The sequence below is a fragment of the Schistocerca cancellata genome, chromosome 2 (genome assembly GCF_023864275.1).
Source record: "Schistocerca cancellata isolate TAMUIC-IGC-003103 chromosome 2, iqSchCanc2.1, whole genome shotgun sequence".
Classification (NCBI taxonomy): domain Eukaryota; kingdom Metazoa; phylum Arthropoda; class Insecta; order Orthoptera; family Acrididae; genus Schistocerca; species Schistocerca cancellata.
In genome coordinates this window covers 346,474,119-346,492,467 of record NC_064627.1, presented here as the reverse complement: position 1 = coordinate 346,492,467, position 18,349 = coordinate 346,474,119, and the positions used below count along the sequence as shown (strand labels likewise).

Here is an 18,349-nt window from a genome sequence, read left to right as displayed (position 1 = left end):
AAAACACTCTTGGAGAATGCCTTTCCGAGACTGATACCTGAAATACACCTCTGTGATTCTGATAAGGGGAGGACTGAGTCAATAATTAAATCACTGAAGACTAAGGACTCTCATGGATATGATGGAGTACCTTCTAAAATATTAAAGTACTGTGGTGCACATGTTAACTCTGTACTTAGCAGTATTTGTAATTTTTCCTTTACGAGCAGTCAGTTTCCCGAACGATTTAAGTATTCAGTAGTAATGCCACTTTATAAAAAGGGAGAAATGGACAATGTAGACCATTTTAGACCTATTTCTGTGGCTTCAGAGTTTGCTAAAGTTAGTGAAAAGACTGTTTATGTAAGGATAATTGATCCTTTTATGTCACATAATTTGCTATCAAGTGTACAGCTCGGTTTATAAGTGGTTTAACAAATGAAAATGCTATATTCTCCTTTCTCTATGAGGTACTGGATGGAGTAAACAAAAGGCTAGGCATCATTTTTGATTTAACTAACGCGATTGATTGTGTTCATCCCAAAATATTGCTCCACAGTTTGGGCCATTATGGATACGGGGAGTAGCTCACAATTGGTTCACCTCTTACTTTAATAGCAGACAGCAAAATGTGATTCTCCACATATTGAGAATGGCTGAGTGCGGAGTGCTGCACGGTTAAATGGGGGGGGGGGTGACCCAGGGCCCCTCGGCCCCTCTCCTGTTCCTTATTTACATAAGTGATATGGCCTCTAGTGTTACAGGTGATTCTAAAATATTTACGTTTGCTCAGACACAAGCTTAGTAGTAAAGGATGTTGTGTGTAACGTTGGCAATGTTTCAAATAGAGCAGTTCATAAGTTCATGGCTTGTAGAAACTAAACTAGCGCTAAATTTCAGTAAGATCCAGTTTTTACAGTTTCTAACACACAATTCAACAAAACCCGACGTTTTAATTTCAAGCAATGGGGATATGATTAGTGAAAGTGAACAGTTCAGGTTTCTAGGTGTTCAGATAAATAGTACACTGTCGTTCGAACGCTATCTGAAGTAGGTGATAGTTCGACAAGAAAAGTAGTCTGCTTTGCTTACTTTAATTCGCTTAGCTCTTCCCAATCTAAAATGATATTTTTCGCTCAGAAACGGGCGGTTCAAATGGCTCTGAGCACTATGAGACTTAACATCTGAGGTCATCAGTCCCCTAGAACTTAGAACTACTTAAACCTAACTAACATAAGGACAGCACACACACATTCATGCCCGAGGCAGGATTCGAACCTGCGACCGTAGCGGTCACGCGGCTCCAGACTGAAAGGGCGTAGAACCGCTCGGCCACACCGGGCGGCTGTCTGGAGGGAGATTACCGTGTCATCACATGTAGTGACAAAAGTGAAGTATGGAGCAGGTGATGTTGCGATATGGGGATGTTTATCGTGGTTAAGTTGTTGTCCCATCCTCGCAATTGAGAAAACGATATATGTGAGACGATGTGAACACATTTTGTAGCACCATATTCTGCACACACCGTAGGAACAGTTCGGAGACATTGGCTATTAGTATCGGCATGGCAATATACAGTGTCATAAAACAGCATCTGTCAAGCAATGGTTTGTTGACAGTAACATTCCTGGAATGACCGGTTTGCCCATAGACCAGACCTGAATATAATGGAACTCCGTTGAGTCAACGTTTCCTCATACCCCACCGCCCCACGTCGCTATCTTCTGTGTTACAAGCTCTTGAGGAAGAATCGACCACTATTCCTCCAGAGATATTCAGACACCTAATTAAAAGGGCCCCAGTAGAGCTTAAGACGACATAAAGGCGAAGTGTGGACACACCTAGTGTTAAAGTTGACTAATAGGTGTCTGGATACAATTTTATCATCAGATAATGCATACAGGGTGTTACAAAAAGGTACGGCCAAACTTTCAGGAAACATTCCTCACACACAAAGAAAGAAAATACGTTATGTGGACATGTGTCCGGAAACGCTTACTTTCCATGTTAGAGCTCATTTTATTACTTCTCTTCAAATCACATTAATCATGGAATGGAAACACACAGCAACAGAACGTACCAGCGTGACTTCAAACACTTTGTTACAGGAAATGTTCAAAATGTCCTCCGTTAGCGAGGATACATGCATGCACCCTCCGTCGCATGGAATCCCTGATGCGCTGATGCAGCCCTGGAGAATGGCGTATTGTATCACAGCCGTCCACAATACGAGCACAAAGAGTCTCTACATTTAGTACCGGGGTTGCGTAGACAAGAGCTTTCAAATGCCCCCATAAATGAAAGTCAAGAAGGTTGAGGTCAGGAGAGCGTGGAGGCCATGGAATTGGTCCGCCTCTACCAATCCATCGGTCACCGAATCTGTTGTTGAGAAGCATACGAACACTTCGACTGCTCCATCATGCATGAACCACATGTTGTGTCGTACTTGTAAAGGCACATGCTCTAGCAGCACAGGTAGAGTATCCCGTATGAAATCATGATAACGTGCTCCATTGAGCGTAGGTGGAAGAACATGGGGCCAAATCAAGACATCACCAACAACGCCTGCCCAAACGTTCACAGAAAATCAGTGTTGATGACGTGATTACACAATTGCGTGCGGATTCTCGTCAGCCCACACATGTTGATTGTGAAAATTTACAATTTGATCACGTTGGAATGAAGCCTCATCCGTAAAGAGAACATTTGCACTGAAATGAGGATTGACACATTGTTGGATGAACCATTCGCAGAAGTGTACCCGTGGAGGCCAATCAGCTGCTGATAGTGCCTGCACACGCTGTACATGGTACGGAAACAACTGGTTCTCCCGTAGCACTCTACATACAGTGACGTGGTCAACGTTACCTTGTACAGCAGCAACTTCTCTGACGCTGACATTAGGGTTATCGTCAATTGCGCGAAGAATTGCCTCGTCCATTGCAGGTGTCCTCGTCGTTCTAGGTCTTCCCCAGTCGCGAGTCATAGGCTGGAATGTTGCGTGCTCCTTAAGACACCGATCAATTGCTTCGAACGTCTTCCTGTCGGGACACCTTAGTTCTGGAAATCTGTCTCGATAGAAACGTACCGTGCCACGGCTATTGCACCGTGCTAATCCATACATCAAATGGGCATCTGCCAACTCCGCATTTGTAAACATTGCACTGACTGCAAAACCACGTTCGTGATGAACACTAACCTGTTGATGCTGTGTACTGATGTGCTTGATGTTAGTACTGTAGAGCAATGAGTTGCATGTCAACACAAGCACCGAAGTCAACATTACCTTCCTTCAATTGGGCCAACTGGCGGTGAATCGAGGAAGTACAGTACATACTGACGAAACTAAAATGAGCTCTAACGTGGAAATTAAGCGTTTCCGGACACATGTCCACACAACATCTTTTCTTTATTTGTGTGTGAGGAATGTTTCCTGAAAGTTTGGCCGTACCTTTTTGTAACACCCTGTATATAGGCCTATATGTTCCTTTAACTGAAGTGCAAGTTCTGGATTTTGTGTAGAGGGATTAGCTGACCCTTTCGCTATATTTTCTGAGTCGCGCAGTTCGTGTCCGCCCGTGGCGACACGTTCCTGTCGAGACGTCATAGCGACGTGACATGCTCCCCTGCCCCAACGTGCTGTACCCAGTCTCGGAGCCCCTTCGGTCAGGTAGGGTTTGGTGGGGAGGGCCGCTGACGCCAACGTCCGCGGGGGCCAGGAACGCGGGAAGCCCCTGGCCGGCGCTCCGTGACGCAGACCCGGCCGTCGGGCCCTCAAAGGCTACCCTCCGCAGAGGCGAGAGCTCAGTCGGCGCAGCTCCGCCGGCAGACCACGACGCCAGGTAGCGGACGGATACTGTGGCCAGTCTCCCGCTGCAACCGCACCCGCACCCACAACAGGTAGGTGCACCCACCAGTGCGCATGCGCGCACTCCGCCGGCACACGGTAGCCGGCTAGGCGACTGCCAGAAGGCGTCGCGCCGTTGCCGTGGACGCACGTATTCCAGAGTAAGACTCTGTGTTGCCTTGCTAAACCTCCACATATTTCCGCTATACCGTGACGAGACGAAACTCAGAGTAGTAACCGGTACCGTTGAACAGAGGCGGCACGGTGGGGAAAATAGCGTGAAGTTAGATCTGAGAGCAAGTTTTGACTGTCATGCATGAATTGGTGTTGTTTCGTGTCGGGAAAAATGAATTCACGTGTTCTTTATCGTGCTGCTGCTTATGTGTTGAAAATTTATCAGATTGACTCCATTCTATTTACTGTCTTGCGACGGGTCGAACAGGAAGAAAATAGCTCTTAGACCACAGTTCGTAGCGCTAAAAGATTATTTCTAAATGCCCGTAGTTACGGTAGAGGCTTGTAATACTAGGCAAATGAATTAACTTTTGTCATGTGACTATATTTTATAGAAAAATTTGAAAATTAAAAAGGCGTTTTTTTTTAATTTCGTTCAATTAGGGTTAAACAATCACCAGGGCTTTCGAATCACTACTCTCTTAAGATTGTTCCGGATGGTGCTAGTTTCGTCTATATTGTGTGTGTGTGTTTGTGTGTGTGTGTGTGTGTGTATGTGTGTGTGTGTGTGTGTCAAACGTAATACAAACTGACTGTAATAACACATGCCAACCTGAAATTTAAAAATACAAATATTTACGTTCGGCTCATATTAGGAAAATTCAATCCAACATGAATTAACAGTTCCTTCATACGCCACCCTTTAGTACCTTATCACTTGATATATAGAGTAATTATGAATGGATCTCATCGTATTTAGTTACTGAATTGCAACATTTAGGGTCGACGCCGTCATCAAAGCTCAAGCAGCACACAGAAATTTTCTTCAAAGGAGTCACCCAAGCTTTTGCTTTAATAGGTTATACTATTTCTTCTTTTCAGTCTTTTCCTTTTGCTGCATTAAGTCTTTCGTATGAACAGTTAGTAATATTTTTTTAATTATATACCGTGTCGCCTCTGACTTGAGTCTTGGAATACCATAACAATAAAATACTTCGTTGGTGCCGGCCGCAGTGGCCGTCGGTTCTAGGTGCTTTAGTCCGGAACCGCGCTGCTGCTACGGTCGCAGGTTCGAATCCTGCCTCGGGCATGGATGTGTGTTGTGATGTCCTTAGGTTAGTTAGGTGTAAGTAGTTCTAAGTCTAGGGAACTGATGACCTCAGATGTTAAGTTCCATAGTGCTTATAGCCATTTGAACTTCGTTGGTCCTGTGTGAAGATGGCTCAGCAAATATAAAATTCTTTTTCATTAGTAACACACAGAAAACAAATGATAACTTTACAAATTACCTGACTGTTTTTATTTTCGTAGGTTCATAACATTGTTTCGAGTCTGCACTTGCGTTTAAATAATTTCTTCTCTTATAGTACCACTAAATACGCTGCCACTTCCATTTGCATTCTTGTGATTGGGGATAATCTGATAATGGCGGACCAGATAAAAAGAGCGTCTCTTTGCTTTCAGTGACGAATTACAGCTAACTTCTCCCGCAACTTCTCAATTTTCGAAGAAAGGCAGACAAAAGAATGCACGGAGAATAATGTGAACATTTGCCCTACTTTATAGTATGTGACAGAATATATGTAATGTTCAGATATCGATATGATTCATTGCTACGTTGGAGGCCGAAAAATCAGAGGTACAACACGGTTTGAGGAGTTAATCAGGATGTCCATAGTGGGTTTTCATACCAGCGCAGGCGAGTCCATTATCCTAACCACTCCACAACCTCCAGAAGCTACGTAACTGCTTTCAATAACATACAGGGTGTCTCGGGATCGATCGTCAGTATCCATGGATATCACAGGGACAATCACTCAAAGCAAAAGTGTCTAGCAAATATGGGTTCTAAAATGCATACCTTAACAGCTATGAGCAATATTTCACCTTTGATACTGTGAAATAAATGTCTTCTCCTGCATTGTCTTTCCTTTCCATGTTTTGGGAGGAGGTAGTACGGACCAAAACAAAACAAAAAAACTCTCTAGTAAACAAAGGCTCAAAAATGCACGCCCTAAGAGCTGTGAGCACTTGTTCAGTAAAAAAATTTGTTTCGCATTTGCGAAGATAAACAAGTGCTCATAGCTCTTACAGTATGCGTTATAAGGCCCATGTGTACAGGAATTTTTTTCTTGTTATAGTCCGTACTACCACTTAAAATATAGAAAACAAAGAGTTTACAGTAGAAGAGATTTGTTTCACAGTTTCGAAATATATGGATTTGACAGCCCACATTGACGTCCCTGATTATTGGCCATCCCTCCTGTGACACCAGCCGGCCGTTGTGGCCGAGCGATTCTAGGCACTTCAGTCTGGAACCGCGCGACCGCTACGATCACAGGTTCGAATCCTGCCTCGGGCGTGGATGTGATGTCCTTAGGTTAGTTTGGTTTAAGTGGTTCTAAGTTCTAGGGGACTGATGACCTTAGTAGTTAAGTCCCATAGTGCTCAGAGCCATTTAGACAGTAATATTTTGTGATTCTGCATATTGAAAATTCTTAAATGCGATATTGATAATACTGCTTAATTCTTCTGTTGACTGCGGTTGATGTCTGTGTGTTAGCTACCTCAGAAACAACGGCCGTTGCGGTCGGGAACAGCTCCGTACAAAAGGAGCACACTAGCCGCTGTAGCTTCTTGTGCATACGCTTGTTAAGTCGTACCGCTAGAGGAAGAGCCGAGGCTCCGTCTGTAGCGCTATACGTACGTATCCCACTACGAGAAACAAGATTTGTAATAGAGCTGTAAATCATTTCAGTCACATTTCACCGCAAGATTCTGACGATTGAATGGTCCAAGAAAGCCTCACGGTCTGCAACAGATTTTTTTCTCTGCCTTTCCTAGGCCTACGAAATTCTCAGGTGACAGACTGCACGCGCTCTCGGCCGTCGTGGGCGAGAAATGAGTTCCTTGCAGCAGGACATTGTCAACTGAACGTTAGGACTATAAGAGGGAAGCAATACATGCGTCGTAAGATTTTCGAGGTCCATTCAGCACGCTAGCTAGAGTTCAACTTGTATTACTCATTTTGAGCCTCAATAGACCCACATTATTTTTTATTGTATAGCGATACGAATGATTTGTTGCCAATTTCAGTATATTTGTACCCTGTTATAATCTTTCCATCTCTGCCAGCTTATCTATAGTGTTAAGTATGCGTTTTGTCTGTGAGGCACTCACGAGGCTTAATTATAAGTTGGGGCAGTAGGTATCTTCTTTGATTAAACGAAATCTTTTGACTGTATTATCTTTACATAAGTTGCGGCATTATTATAACAGTAAATTAAATATGAAGCAGAAGTTCTTCTCGCAACGTCAACCAGTATGAAATTGACTGAAGTGCTCCAATTTACATATTTCAGAATGCCTCAGGGTTTTGCTCAAAGTCCACTATTTTTATGATTGCCCAGTGTTGCCCGGTTGCTTATTTATCGCGGTTCTATACCTGACAGGAAAACCAAATAAATCTTTTTTAGTGTAAAAACTAACGAACCCTCACCACTAGCAGTTAAATTGCATCAGGACTAAAAACAAACTTAACCTCACATCGAATTCTCCAGTGTCATTTGGACTGTTACTAACTAGCCCAGAGCCCCGAAAACTATTGATACATACAAATATTGTTCGTTTTCGATTGTTTTTATGTCACTCCCTTCACACCTGCATCCCACATCTGACGGTGATAGGGATGTTTTACCTCAACACTATTTTCCCCAGGCATTAAATCATATACGATAGAAGCTACTGGGTGAAATCATTCTACGCTTTCTAGAGCTACGCTGAAGAACAAAACACACACACACACACACAAGCGCGACATACAGTGCTCCATTTGTGTACGTATGGTCAGTGGTCAGTTTCTTTAGACTTCCACACTTTGAGCCATAGAGGCTATGAACGTTTGCGAATCGCAGCATTGGTATCTGTTCTCCTTATGTAAAATGGTTCAAATGGCTCTGAGCACTATGGGACTTAACTTCTGAGGTCATCAGTCCCCTAGAGCCGCGCGGGATTAGCCGAGCGGTCTGGGGCGCTGCAGTCATGGACTGTGCGCCTGGTCCCGGCGGAAGTTCGAGTCCTCCCTCGGGCATGGGTGTGTGTGTGTGTGTGTGTGTGTGTGTGTGTGTGTGTGTGTGTGTGTGTGTGTGTGTCTTTGTATATAGGATAATTTAGGTTAAGTAGTGTGTAAGCTTAAGGACGGATGACCTTAGCAGTTAAGTCCCACAAGATTTCACACACATTTTTTGAGTCCCCTAGAACTTAGAACTACTTAAACCTAACTAACCTACGGACATCACATACAGCCATGTCCGAGGCAGGATTCGAACCTGCGACCTTATTGGTCGCGCGGTTCCAGACTGTAGTGCCTAGAACCGCTCGGCAACTCCGGCCGGCTCTCCTTATGTAACTCGACAAAAATGTGGCCCAGTGCCATACCATGGCTGTAGGTTGTAACCACTAGTTATATAACCGACTTCAATTACTGTTCGTTCTGGCGTGCTACGGCGAGGAGAATGAGCCTAAGATCACGATTTGTTTTGAGGTGTGTTGTTAATTTGGCAGAGCCTTCATGGGAGGCATGCATGGTCACAAATTCTTAAACAAGCATGGTCGGTGAGAGAGTTCCTGTTGCGTTTAGGAAAATAACACGACAGTAGCAACAGCCTTAAGCTGCCCTGTAACATTTTAATTTGCGTATTAATTGTCTACTTCACCTGTGCAGTAAATGCCAAGAGCTTACTGGTTGTAAAAACTTCGTTTATGTGTTTGGGGTAAGGCCCATCGTCACAATATCTGTCGAAGAAAAACATCACGATTACCATATAAGCACAAATTGCAGATGACACTTTAAGTGTAAATCTACTCAGATATATCGACAAACAAGTTTATATGCCAGACATGAACTTAATTCAACCATATCAAGTAGTAACTTACATCGGGTCTCACGTGATACCGACCCGCCGTTACAGTTTACCAATTCATACCGTCAGCTGACTGGGTTGTACCGGCACTGGGTTCGTATTTTAAATATCGACAGACAAAACATTAAGTATATCAATTACTTCACAACTGCAGTAATATAAAACATCAATTGACCTAGTTAAAGGGGTGATTCAAAATTAAAAATATGCCCAGATCACATTCAGAACAATAACACACCGATAATACACTTGTTACGTGCAAGGGGTTGATGGAAAGGGAGACGGGGATATGGGGGGTGGGGAGAGATATCCGGTGCTGTGAATTAAAGCCAGTGATCTCGAGCGTTGGACGACCCAATAATTAGAAAGCTACCAATTAGCATAGACAGTTTGAATTTCTTTAAAGTGCATGAACAAAGTGTGAAATTATGTCAGCCCTAAATATGTGAGCACGTAATACTTAAAAAAAAAAAAACTTCTTACGTACAATCCATGAGTATTTCAAGACAGGAAATGCGCAGATAGATGTGTACAGAGACGGCGGAAATGGGAGATAAAATTGCGTCAGTTTTAACACCATGAAGCATCGATGGGGGAAATATAATTAACAGGCCTTGTATAGGTGGTGGAATCTATCATTAGCTAAACTCAAGCAAATACACATTTAAGAGTGCCCTGAACTAGCAATCAAGATAAAATAACATTTTCCAGATCTTTTGAGGGACAGTCTCTCATAGGACCGGACAGGAATTTCTACAGTCAGTGACTGCAGGTCTATGTCAACCAGTTTCTGAACACACACTGCAAAGGGAACTGCATGAAATGGGCATCTGGAATCCGGTACCCCACAAAATGGCATTGCTGAACGGCACGTAGAGATGGGTCGACAAGTCCCAATTTTTGACTCTTTCCAAATGACGTAAGGCATTAAGCCCACCGGCGCCTCTGTGAGACGTTTAACCCATTGCGGGGGGTGTAAATCCGACCAGAGGTGATTCTGTGAAGTTTTGGGGCGGTTTTCGTACCATGATCTGGGTCGTGGTAACCATTTAGTGTTCATAAATTTCGAGAAGGCTTACTACACAGTGCCGCTGAAGAAACTGAAGTCGTGAGAGAGGGGAGTGAACTTGAAAAGACATATGTGAGAAGTTCATGCAACCTATTCAAATTCTCAGAATGTAGAAGCAAATGTGGGAACAGAATTTCGTCACAGTCTTTCAGAATTACAGGAGAGTTGAAACAGGGATGCCACTTGTCTCCTACATTGTTTAAAATATACACCCAGAAAGGCCTTAGACATGTGGAGTAGTAAATGTGTAGGAATGGGTATTCAGAAGACAAACGATCCTTTTTTGTACACCGTCTACGCAGATGATCAGGGAATGGCGATCGGTGAAGAGGATGGATGATATGTCAAATGGTTCAAATGTCTCTGAGCACTATGGGACTTAACATCTATGGTCATCAGTCCCCTAGAACTTAGAACTACTTAAACCTAACTAACCTAAGGACACCACACAACACCCAGTCATCACGAGGCAGAGAAAATCCCTGACCCCGCCGGGAATCGAACCCGGGAACCCGTGCGTGGGAAGCGAGAACGCTACCGCACGACCACGAGCTGCGGACTGGATGATATGTCATTTACATTTAAAGTGTCATCTGCAATTTGTGTTTATATGGTAATCGTGATGTTTCTCTTCGACAGATATTCTGACGATGGGCCTTACCCCAAACACGTAAACAAAATTTTTACAACCAGTAGGTTCCTGGCATTTACTGCACTGATGAAGTAGACGAGCAATACGCAAATTAAAATGTTACAGGGCAGCTTAAGGCTGTTGCTACTGTTGTGTCATTTTCCTAAACCCAAGAGAAATTCTCTGACCGACAATGCTTGCTTAAGGATTTGTGACCATGCATGCTTTTCAAGCTAAGGAAATCATTAGAAGAATATAATAAAGGGGAATTAATGTAAATTTTCAAAAGATTGAATGCCTATGCAGTGGAGAAAATGTAGGAAACATAACAGTAGAAGGCCAGCACATCAAGGCATGTAAAGAATTTAAATATTTGGCTAGCATCCTATAGGAAGACGGAACAAGTAAATGAGAAACACAGCAACGTTTAGGCCTTGGGAAAGCTGCACTCCAGAAGCTAAACCCTCCGTTATGTTCTTCTAAGATAAGTTGGAAAGTAAAGAAGATGCTCCACAGAGGCATTGTGGAGCCTATAACGACGTAAGGGTGTTAGTTCCGAGAGCTTACTGTAAAAAATAGAAATAAATGGAGAATTGTAGAAATGAAATACATCAGAAGACCGTGTAGAATAACTCGGCGAGACCCAGACGCAACGAAGCATCAAATACCCGCCATAGATACGAAACACATGAGTGTAATACTACTTTACTAAGCTTGCAAGTAGATCTAGTGAAGATAATTACACTGGTTTCAGGTCTTCATTTGAGCTTTTCTTGTTCTCTCTTGTAGCATCTGAAACTGGCCTTTGAAGTCTGAAATCGGTTATGATTGTATCATGAAAAGTGATTGAGTCAAAAATAAAAAATAACACGATAAGTCAATCATCCTCTCTCCAAACAGAATGTCGTTTTCCGAAAGCATCACAGATAGAATGGAAGATCGGTAACTCGTCTGGAGTGACAGATGGCCTGGAATGACAGATGGCCAAGGAATATCTCGATATAGCATCCTCAGGGACGATGGAGTGCAGGAGGCTATAAGAGAAAGAGAAATAGAAGAAGACAGGAAAGAATCCATAGAAAGCGATTGCGACAGCTGTGTGGGATGTGGTGACAGCTGTAAACAGGCCACAGGAAGAAGACACTTGGGCTCACTCTTTTAGGTTAGCATGAATATTGTTTATTTTAACATTCGAGGTGTCCTTTTTTTCTACATCTTCATGAAGACTAACCTGTCGACATTCTCATCTTCCAATACGATAACAGTCATGTTCCAGATTTTAAGAACATTCAGGCATCCTATATCAGTTCTACTGACCGCTAGTCCCACTGACCACGTCTAGGGCTATTTCGAACAGTTAGTTAAAGGTAACAGTCAGCATCTTCACAATCACCCTCACAATTTGGTAGCTCTACGGTGTCTAATCATCAGTTAGTGGCTTCGGTTGAATGTGGTGTTCATCTACATCTACATCCATACTCCGCAAGCCACCTGACGGTGTGTGGCGGAGGGTACCTTGAGTACCTTATCGGTTCTCCCTTCTATTCCAGTCTCCTATTGTTCGTGTAAAGAAGGATTGTCGATATGCCTCTGTGTGGGCTCTAATCTCTCTGATTTTATCCTCATGGTCTCTTTGCGAGATATACGTAGGAGGGAGCAATATACTACTTGAATCTTCAGTGAAGGTATGTTCTCGAAACTTCAACAAAAGCCCGTACCGAGCTACTGAGCGCCTCTCCTTCAGAGTCTTCCACTGCAGTTTATCTATCATTTCCGTAACGCTTTCGCGATTACTAAATGATCCTGTAACGAAGCGCGCTGCTCTCCGTTGGATCTTCTCTATACCTTCTATCAACCCTATCTGGTACGGATCCCACACTGCTGAGCAATATTCAAGCAGTGGGCGAACAAGCGTACTGTAACCTACTTCCTTTGTTTTCGGATTGCATTTCCTTAGGATTCTTCCAATGAATCTCAGTCTGGCATCTGCTTTACCGATGATCAACATTATATGATCGTTCCATTTTAAATCACTCCTAATGCGTACTCCCAGATAATTTATGGAATTAACTGCTTCCAGTTGCTGACCTGCTATATTGTAGCTAAATGATAAGGGAACTATCTTTCTTTGTATTCGCAGCACATTACACTTGTCTACATTGAGATTCAATTGCCATTCCCTGCACCATGCGTCAATTCGCTGCAGATCCTCCTACATTTCAGTACAATTTTCCATTGTTACAACCTCTCGATACACCACAGCATCATCTGCAAAAAGCCTCAGTGAACTTCCGATGTCATCCACAAGGTCATTTATGTATATTGTGAATAGCAACGGTCCTACGACACTCCCCTGCGGCACACCTGAAATCACTCTTACTTCGGAAGACTTCTCTCCATTGAGAATGACATGCTGCGTTCTGTTATCTAGTAACTCTTCAATCCAATCACACAATTGATCTGATAGTCGATATGCTCTTTCTTTTGTTCATTAAACGACTGTGGGGAACTGTATCGAACGCCTTGGGGAAGTCAAGAAACACGGCATCTTCCTGTGAACCCGTGTCTATGGCCCTCTGAGTCTCGTGGACGAATAGTGCGAGCTGGGTTTCACACGACCGTCTTTTTCGAAACCCAAGTTGATTCCTAAAGAGTAGATTTCTAGTCTCCAGAAAAGTCATTATACTCGAACATAAAACGTGTTCCAAAATTCTACAACTGATCGACGTTAGAGATATAGGTCTATAGTTCTGCACATCTGTTCGACGACGTCCCTTCTTGAAAACGGGGATGACCTATGCCCTTTTCCAATCCTTTGGAACGCTACGCTCTTATAGAGACCTACGGTACACCGCTGCAAGAAGGGGGGCACGAAACTTACGGACTCTTTTTCGTCGCTGAGTTGCGACCATTGCCAGAGCTAGAGGCGATGTCTCCTGCGGGTTACTGTTTACTGTGTGCCAACAGCTTAGAAGTGGGTTTTACAGGCGTAGTGGGCTACCGTGCATTGGCCGTCCATATGGTGGATTCTCGTGGTCATCCGGATACGGCCGCCGTCAGTGACTGCGGTGCCAGGAAAGGTTCGCGCGGTTTCGCGGTTTACTCGAACACGGCAGAGGATCACGGGTGTCGGTGCGTGCCAGTGCGTCACGTTTCGCAAGTGCGGCGAGCGGCGTTGCGTCAGGAGCGCAGGTTCGCCCTGTGGCGGCGGCGTCGCCGGCGCCGCACTGGCGTCCGACCTGCGGGCGCTGTCGAAAGTGTCCCGCGGACGACCTTCGCAGGAGTGCCGGCCTGCCATCCCGACACGACGCCCGAGCGGCTGCCACAGCTGCAACCAGAGCGCCACGTTGCTCCCTACGCCTGGTCGAAATCGGCACGATTCGCAGCATTGTTTTAAGAGTTACACCTTCACATAGTTGTACGCCATCAGGCCAGTCTCATCCACTCTGGGACTCATGTGTATATATCACGTATCATGGGTTGGAAGATCAAGGCAATGAAACTTCCTGGCAGATTGAAGCTGTTGCCCGCGAAAGGTAAAGATCCCGAGTTCGAGTCTCGGTCCGGCACACAGCTTTAGTCTGCCAGGAAGTTTCATATCAGCGCACACTCCGCTGCAGAGTGAAAATCTCATTCTGGGACCAAGACAATGTCTACAAGAACATCAGATTACAAGTTTAATGGTAGGCGTATGGAGCACGTCGCATTGCCCAAATTAATTCCCTTCTACATTTTCTCTATTCTTTATGCATCCGTGCATGTTTGCGATCGAATACAGGGTTATTACAAATGATTGAAGCGATTTCACAGCTATACAATAACTTTATTGTTTGAGATATTTTCACAATGCTTTGCACACACATACAAAAACTCAAAAAGTTTTTTTAGGCATTCACAAATGTTCGATATGTGCCCCTTTAGTGATTCGGCAGACATCAAGCCGATAATAAAGTTCCTCCCACACTCGGCGCAGCATGTCCCCATCAATGAGTTCGAAAGCATCGTTGATGCGAGCTCGCAGTTCTGGCACGTGTCTTGGTAGAGGAGGTTTAAACACTGAATCTTTCACATAGCCCCACAGAAAGAAATCGCATGGGGTTAAGTCGGGAGAGCGTGGAGCCCATGACATGAATTGCTGATCATGATCTCCACCACGACCGATCCATCGGTTTTCCAATCTCCTGTTTAAGAAATGCCGAACATCATGATGGAAGTGCGGTGGAGCACCATCCTGTTGAAAGATGAAGTCGGCGCTGTCGGTCTCCAGTTATGGCATGAGCCAATTTTCCAGCATGTCCAGATACACGTGTCCTGTAACGTTTTTTTCGCAGAAGAAAAAGGGGCCGTAAACTTTAAACCGTGAGATTGCACAAAACACGTTAACTTTTGGTGAATTGCCAATTTGCTGCGCGAATGCATGAGAATTCTCTACCGCCCAGATTCGCACTTTGTGTCTGTTCACTTCACCATTAAGAGAAAATGTTGCTTCATCACTGAAAGCAAGTTTCGCACTGAACGCATCCTTTTCCATGAGCTGTTGCAACCGCGCCGAAAATTCAAAGCGTTTGACTTTGTCATCGGGCGTCAGGGCTTGTAGCAATTGTAAACGGTAAGGCTTCTGCTTCAGCCTTTTCCGTAAGATTTTCCAAACCGTCGGCTGTGGTACGCTTAGCTCCCTGCTTGCTTTATTCGTCGACTTCCGCGGGCTACGCGTGAAACTTGTCCGCATGCGTTCAACCGTTTCTTCGCTCACTGCAGGCCGACCCGTTGATTTCCCCTTACAGAGGCATCCAGAAGCTTTAAACTGCGCATACCATCGCCGAAAGGAGTTAGCAGTTGGTAGATCTTTGTTGAACTTGGTCCTGAAGTGTCGTTGCACTGTTATGACTGACTGATTTGAGTGCATTTCAAGCACGACATACGCTTTCTCGGCTCCTGTCGCCATTTTGTCTCACTGCGCTCTCGAGCGCTCTGGCGGCAGAAACCTGAAGTGCGGCTACAGCCGAACAAAACTTTATGAGTTTTTCTACGTATCTGTAGTGTCTCGTGACCATATGTCAATGAATGGAGCTACAGTGAATTTATGAAACCGCTTCAATCATTTGTAATAGCCCTGTGTGTAGTGGGATAGCGTTATGATGTTAAATACTTTCGGGAATGATGGAGAACGATGAATTTATCAGATGGTTCAAATGTATCTGAACGCTATGGGACTTAACTGCGGAGATCATCAGTCCCCTAGACTTACAACTAATTAAACCTAACTAACCTAAGGACATCACACACATCCATGCCCGAGGCAGGATTCCAACCAGCGACCGAAGCGGTCGCGCGGTTCCAGACTGTACCGCCTAGAACCGCTCGGCCGCAATTTAAGTTAAGGGACTCTCATCCGAAAACGACCGGCTCTAAAATTAGAAGCGAAAATTGCTCTGATACCTGTGACACGTACCGGTACTGTTGTTGCGCAGATTGTAGCACAGGCAACATTCAGAGGTGTCAGTATGGACCAAAACAACAAATAAATGTCTAGTAAATATTGGCTCAAAAATGCATTCCTTACTTGTTCATCTTCGATACTGTGGAAACACATCTCTTCTACTGCAAGCTCTTAGTTTTCCAAATTTTTTGAGGAGGTAGTATGTACCAAAACAAGAAAAAAAAAGTTCCAGCAAATGTGGGCTCTAAAATGCCTACCTTAAGAGCTGTGGGCACTTTTTTCAATAGGAGAGATGTGTTTCACAGTAGCGAAGATGAACAGGTGTGATATACAGGACATAGAATCCCGTCTGAGGCCTGCCATCATTTTATGTTAATAATTGGCAACCAATGCTGTACAGTCGCAATAAAGTCATGAGATGTTCAATTGACTCTTTTATTAGAACATGTTACGCGTTTCGGTATTAGTCCTATCTTCAGACATCACAAACTTCAACTCCTTCAAGCAGAGCTTCAAGACTGCTTGTGTCGCAGTCATATGTTATTCGACACTTTGAGTTGTCAAGGCTGTACGCCTGATTGGTTAGGAAGGAGTTGAATTTTATGATGTCTAAAAATGGGTGTAATCCCGAAACGCTTAACATGTTCTAATAAGAGAGTCAGTTGAACATCTCATGAATTTATTTGCAATTGTACAGCATTGGTTGGCAATTATTAAGATGAGCAAGTGCTCATAGCTCTCTTCAGGTGTGCATTTTTGAGCCCATGTTTTCAAAAATAAAAGCCTCAGTGAACTCCCGATGTTATCCACAAGGTAATTTATATATATTGTGAATAGCATCGGTCCTACGACACCCCCCTGCGGCACACCTGAAATTACTCTTACTTCAGAAGACTTCTTTCCATTGAGAATGACATGCTGCGTTCTGTTATTTAGGAACTCTTCAATCCAATCACACAATTGGTCAGATAGTCTATATGCTCTTAGTTCATTCATTAAACGACTGTGGGGAACTGTATAGAACGCTATCACCACCCCATCACAGCTATTCCGTCACTTATTCTTCTACCTTCTCCGCTCTCCATTTTCTACTTTTCTTTCGCTTTCACGGAAACGACACATGGAGGACAGGCCCGCATCTTTCCTATCCTAGTTACGTCACTGTTTGAGGACCTTGATGACAAAGGAAAGCACTCCGTGACGTAAAGAGTCTAACGTGTGGCAAGCTGTATTGTAATGTCTGTTATCGTGCTGAGTAATGTGCTGGGCAAGGCATCCGTACGTGGCAAAAAGTGATATTGCACAACCGTTTTGTTGTGCCGTCTCTTCCATCGCACGAACCTGGCTCTAACCCAGTCGTAATGCATACCAGTAGTCCTTTTCTTGTGACACTTGGACAAAATATCTCCGTTGGCGAGAGTGACCACGTGATCTGTCGCCATCCCACGGCTGTTGCCCCTTGCCACTTATGCACGCTTTCGAAATTCGCTCTGTCGCGCTGCAACAACCTGTATTTACCACGTGGTTTCCGGATCAGTTGCAGTTCAAAGAGTGGAACTAACAATTCCACGGCTTCCACCACGTACGATAAGCGAGCGCTGTTGCTTTCAGCCAGTGGTTGTCGAACCGACGAGGAAATAAATCAGACGCCGGCAGGACTCCATGCGAGTTGAGAAACAGTACGGGTGGCGTACTGGAACGCGAAGTGTTGAAATCGACGCCCTGTTACAGCGTCCGTTACGCCACTGAATCAGAATCTCTGCGGATTGTCCCGCAAATTTCATCACTGTCCCTTCACTTGTCAACGGACATTCTGTTTGTTTTTCTACCGCGCTGTGCACACTGAACTCAGGGCAGCTATCCCTCTAGCTCCTCGCAGTCTGCTCACCTCTTGATATGACCAGTCGTAATTATCTGTTATCCCCGCTGGGATGTAATAATAGGAAACCGCCACGAGAGCATTCTGTCCCTGTTCATTCTAAACAACATAAGTTTTTGTTATAACCAGTTGCAGCTATCCACCAACCCTCAAGAAACCAGGATGTACAGGATATGATTATAGAAAATACCACCTTGCTCCCTCTCAAAATCAGCAAAAAGCCCGAGTATAGTTATAGGAGAATTCCGTTGCGATGCATCTACCTTACAATCGGCTGTCATCCAGTCCAACTAATTATAGCACTAGGTTTGTTACTAGTAACACTCGACGCAAGAATGGTGCAAGATGTATGAAATTCTGGAAGAGGGGTAAGCAGTAGGGAAAGACGGGTGATACATAACATTTACA

The 18,349-nt window shown here is 44.2% G+C and overlaps 1 protein-coding gene across 1 annotated transcript in view; it reads left to right on the top strand.

Moving 5' to 3' along the window:
- Positions 1-3,799: 3,799 nt before the first annotated feature.
- Positions 3,800-18,349, top strand: part of LOC126161737 (uncharacterized) — a 60,876-nt gene continuing 46,326 nt past the window's right edge. Inside the window, exon 1 of the mRNA XM_049917774.1 lies at positions 3,800-3,879. The gene's annotated coding sequence lies outside the window, so the exon portion shown is untranslated. The remainder of the gene's footprint in view (positions 3,880-18,349) is intronic.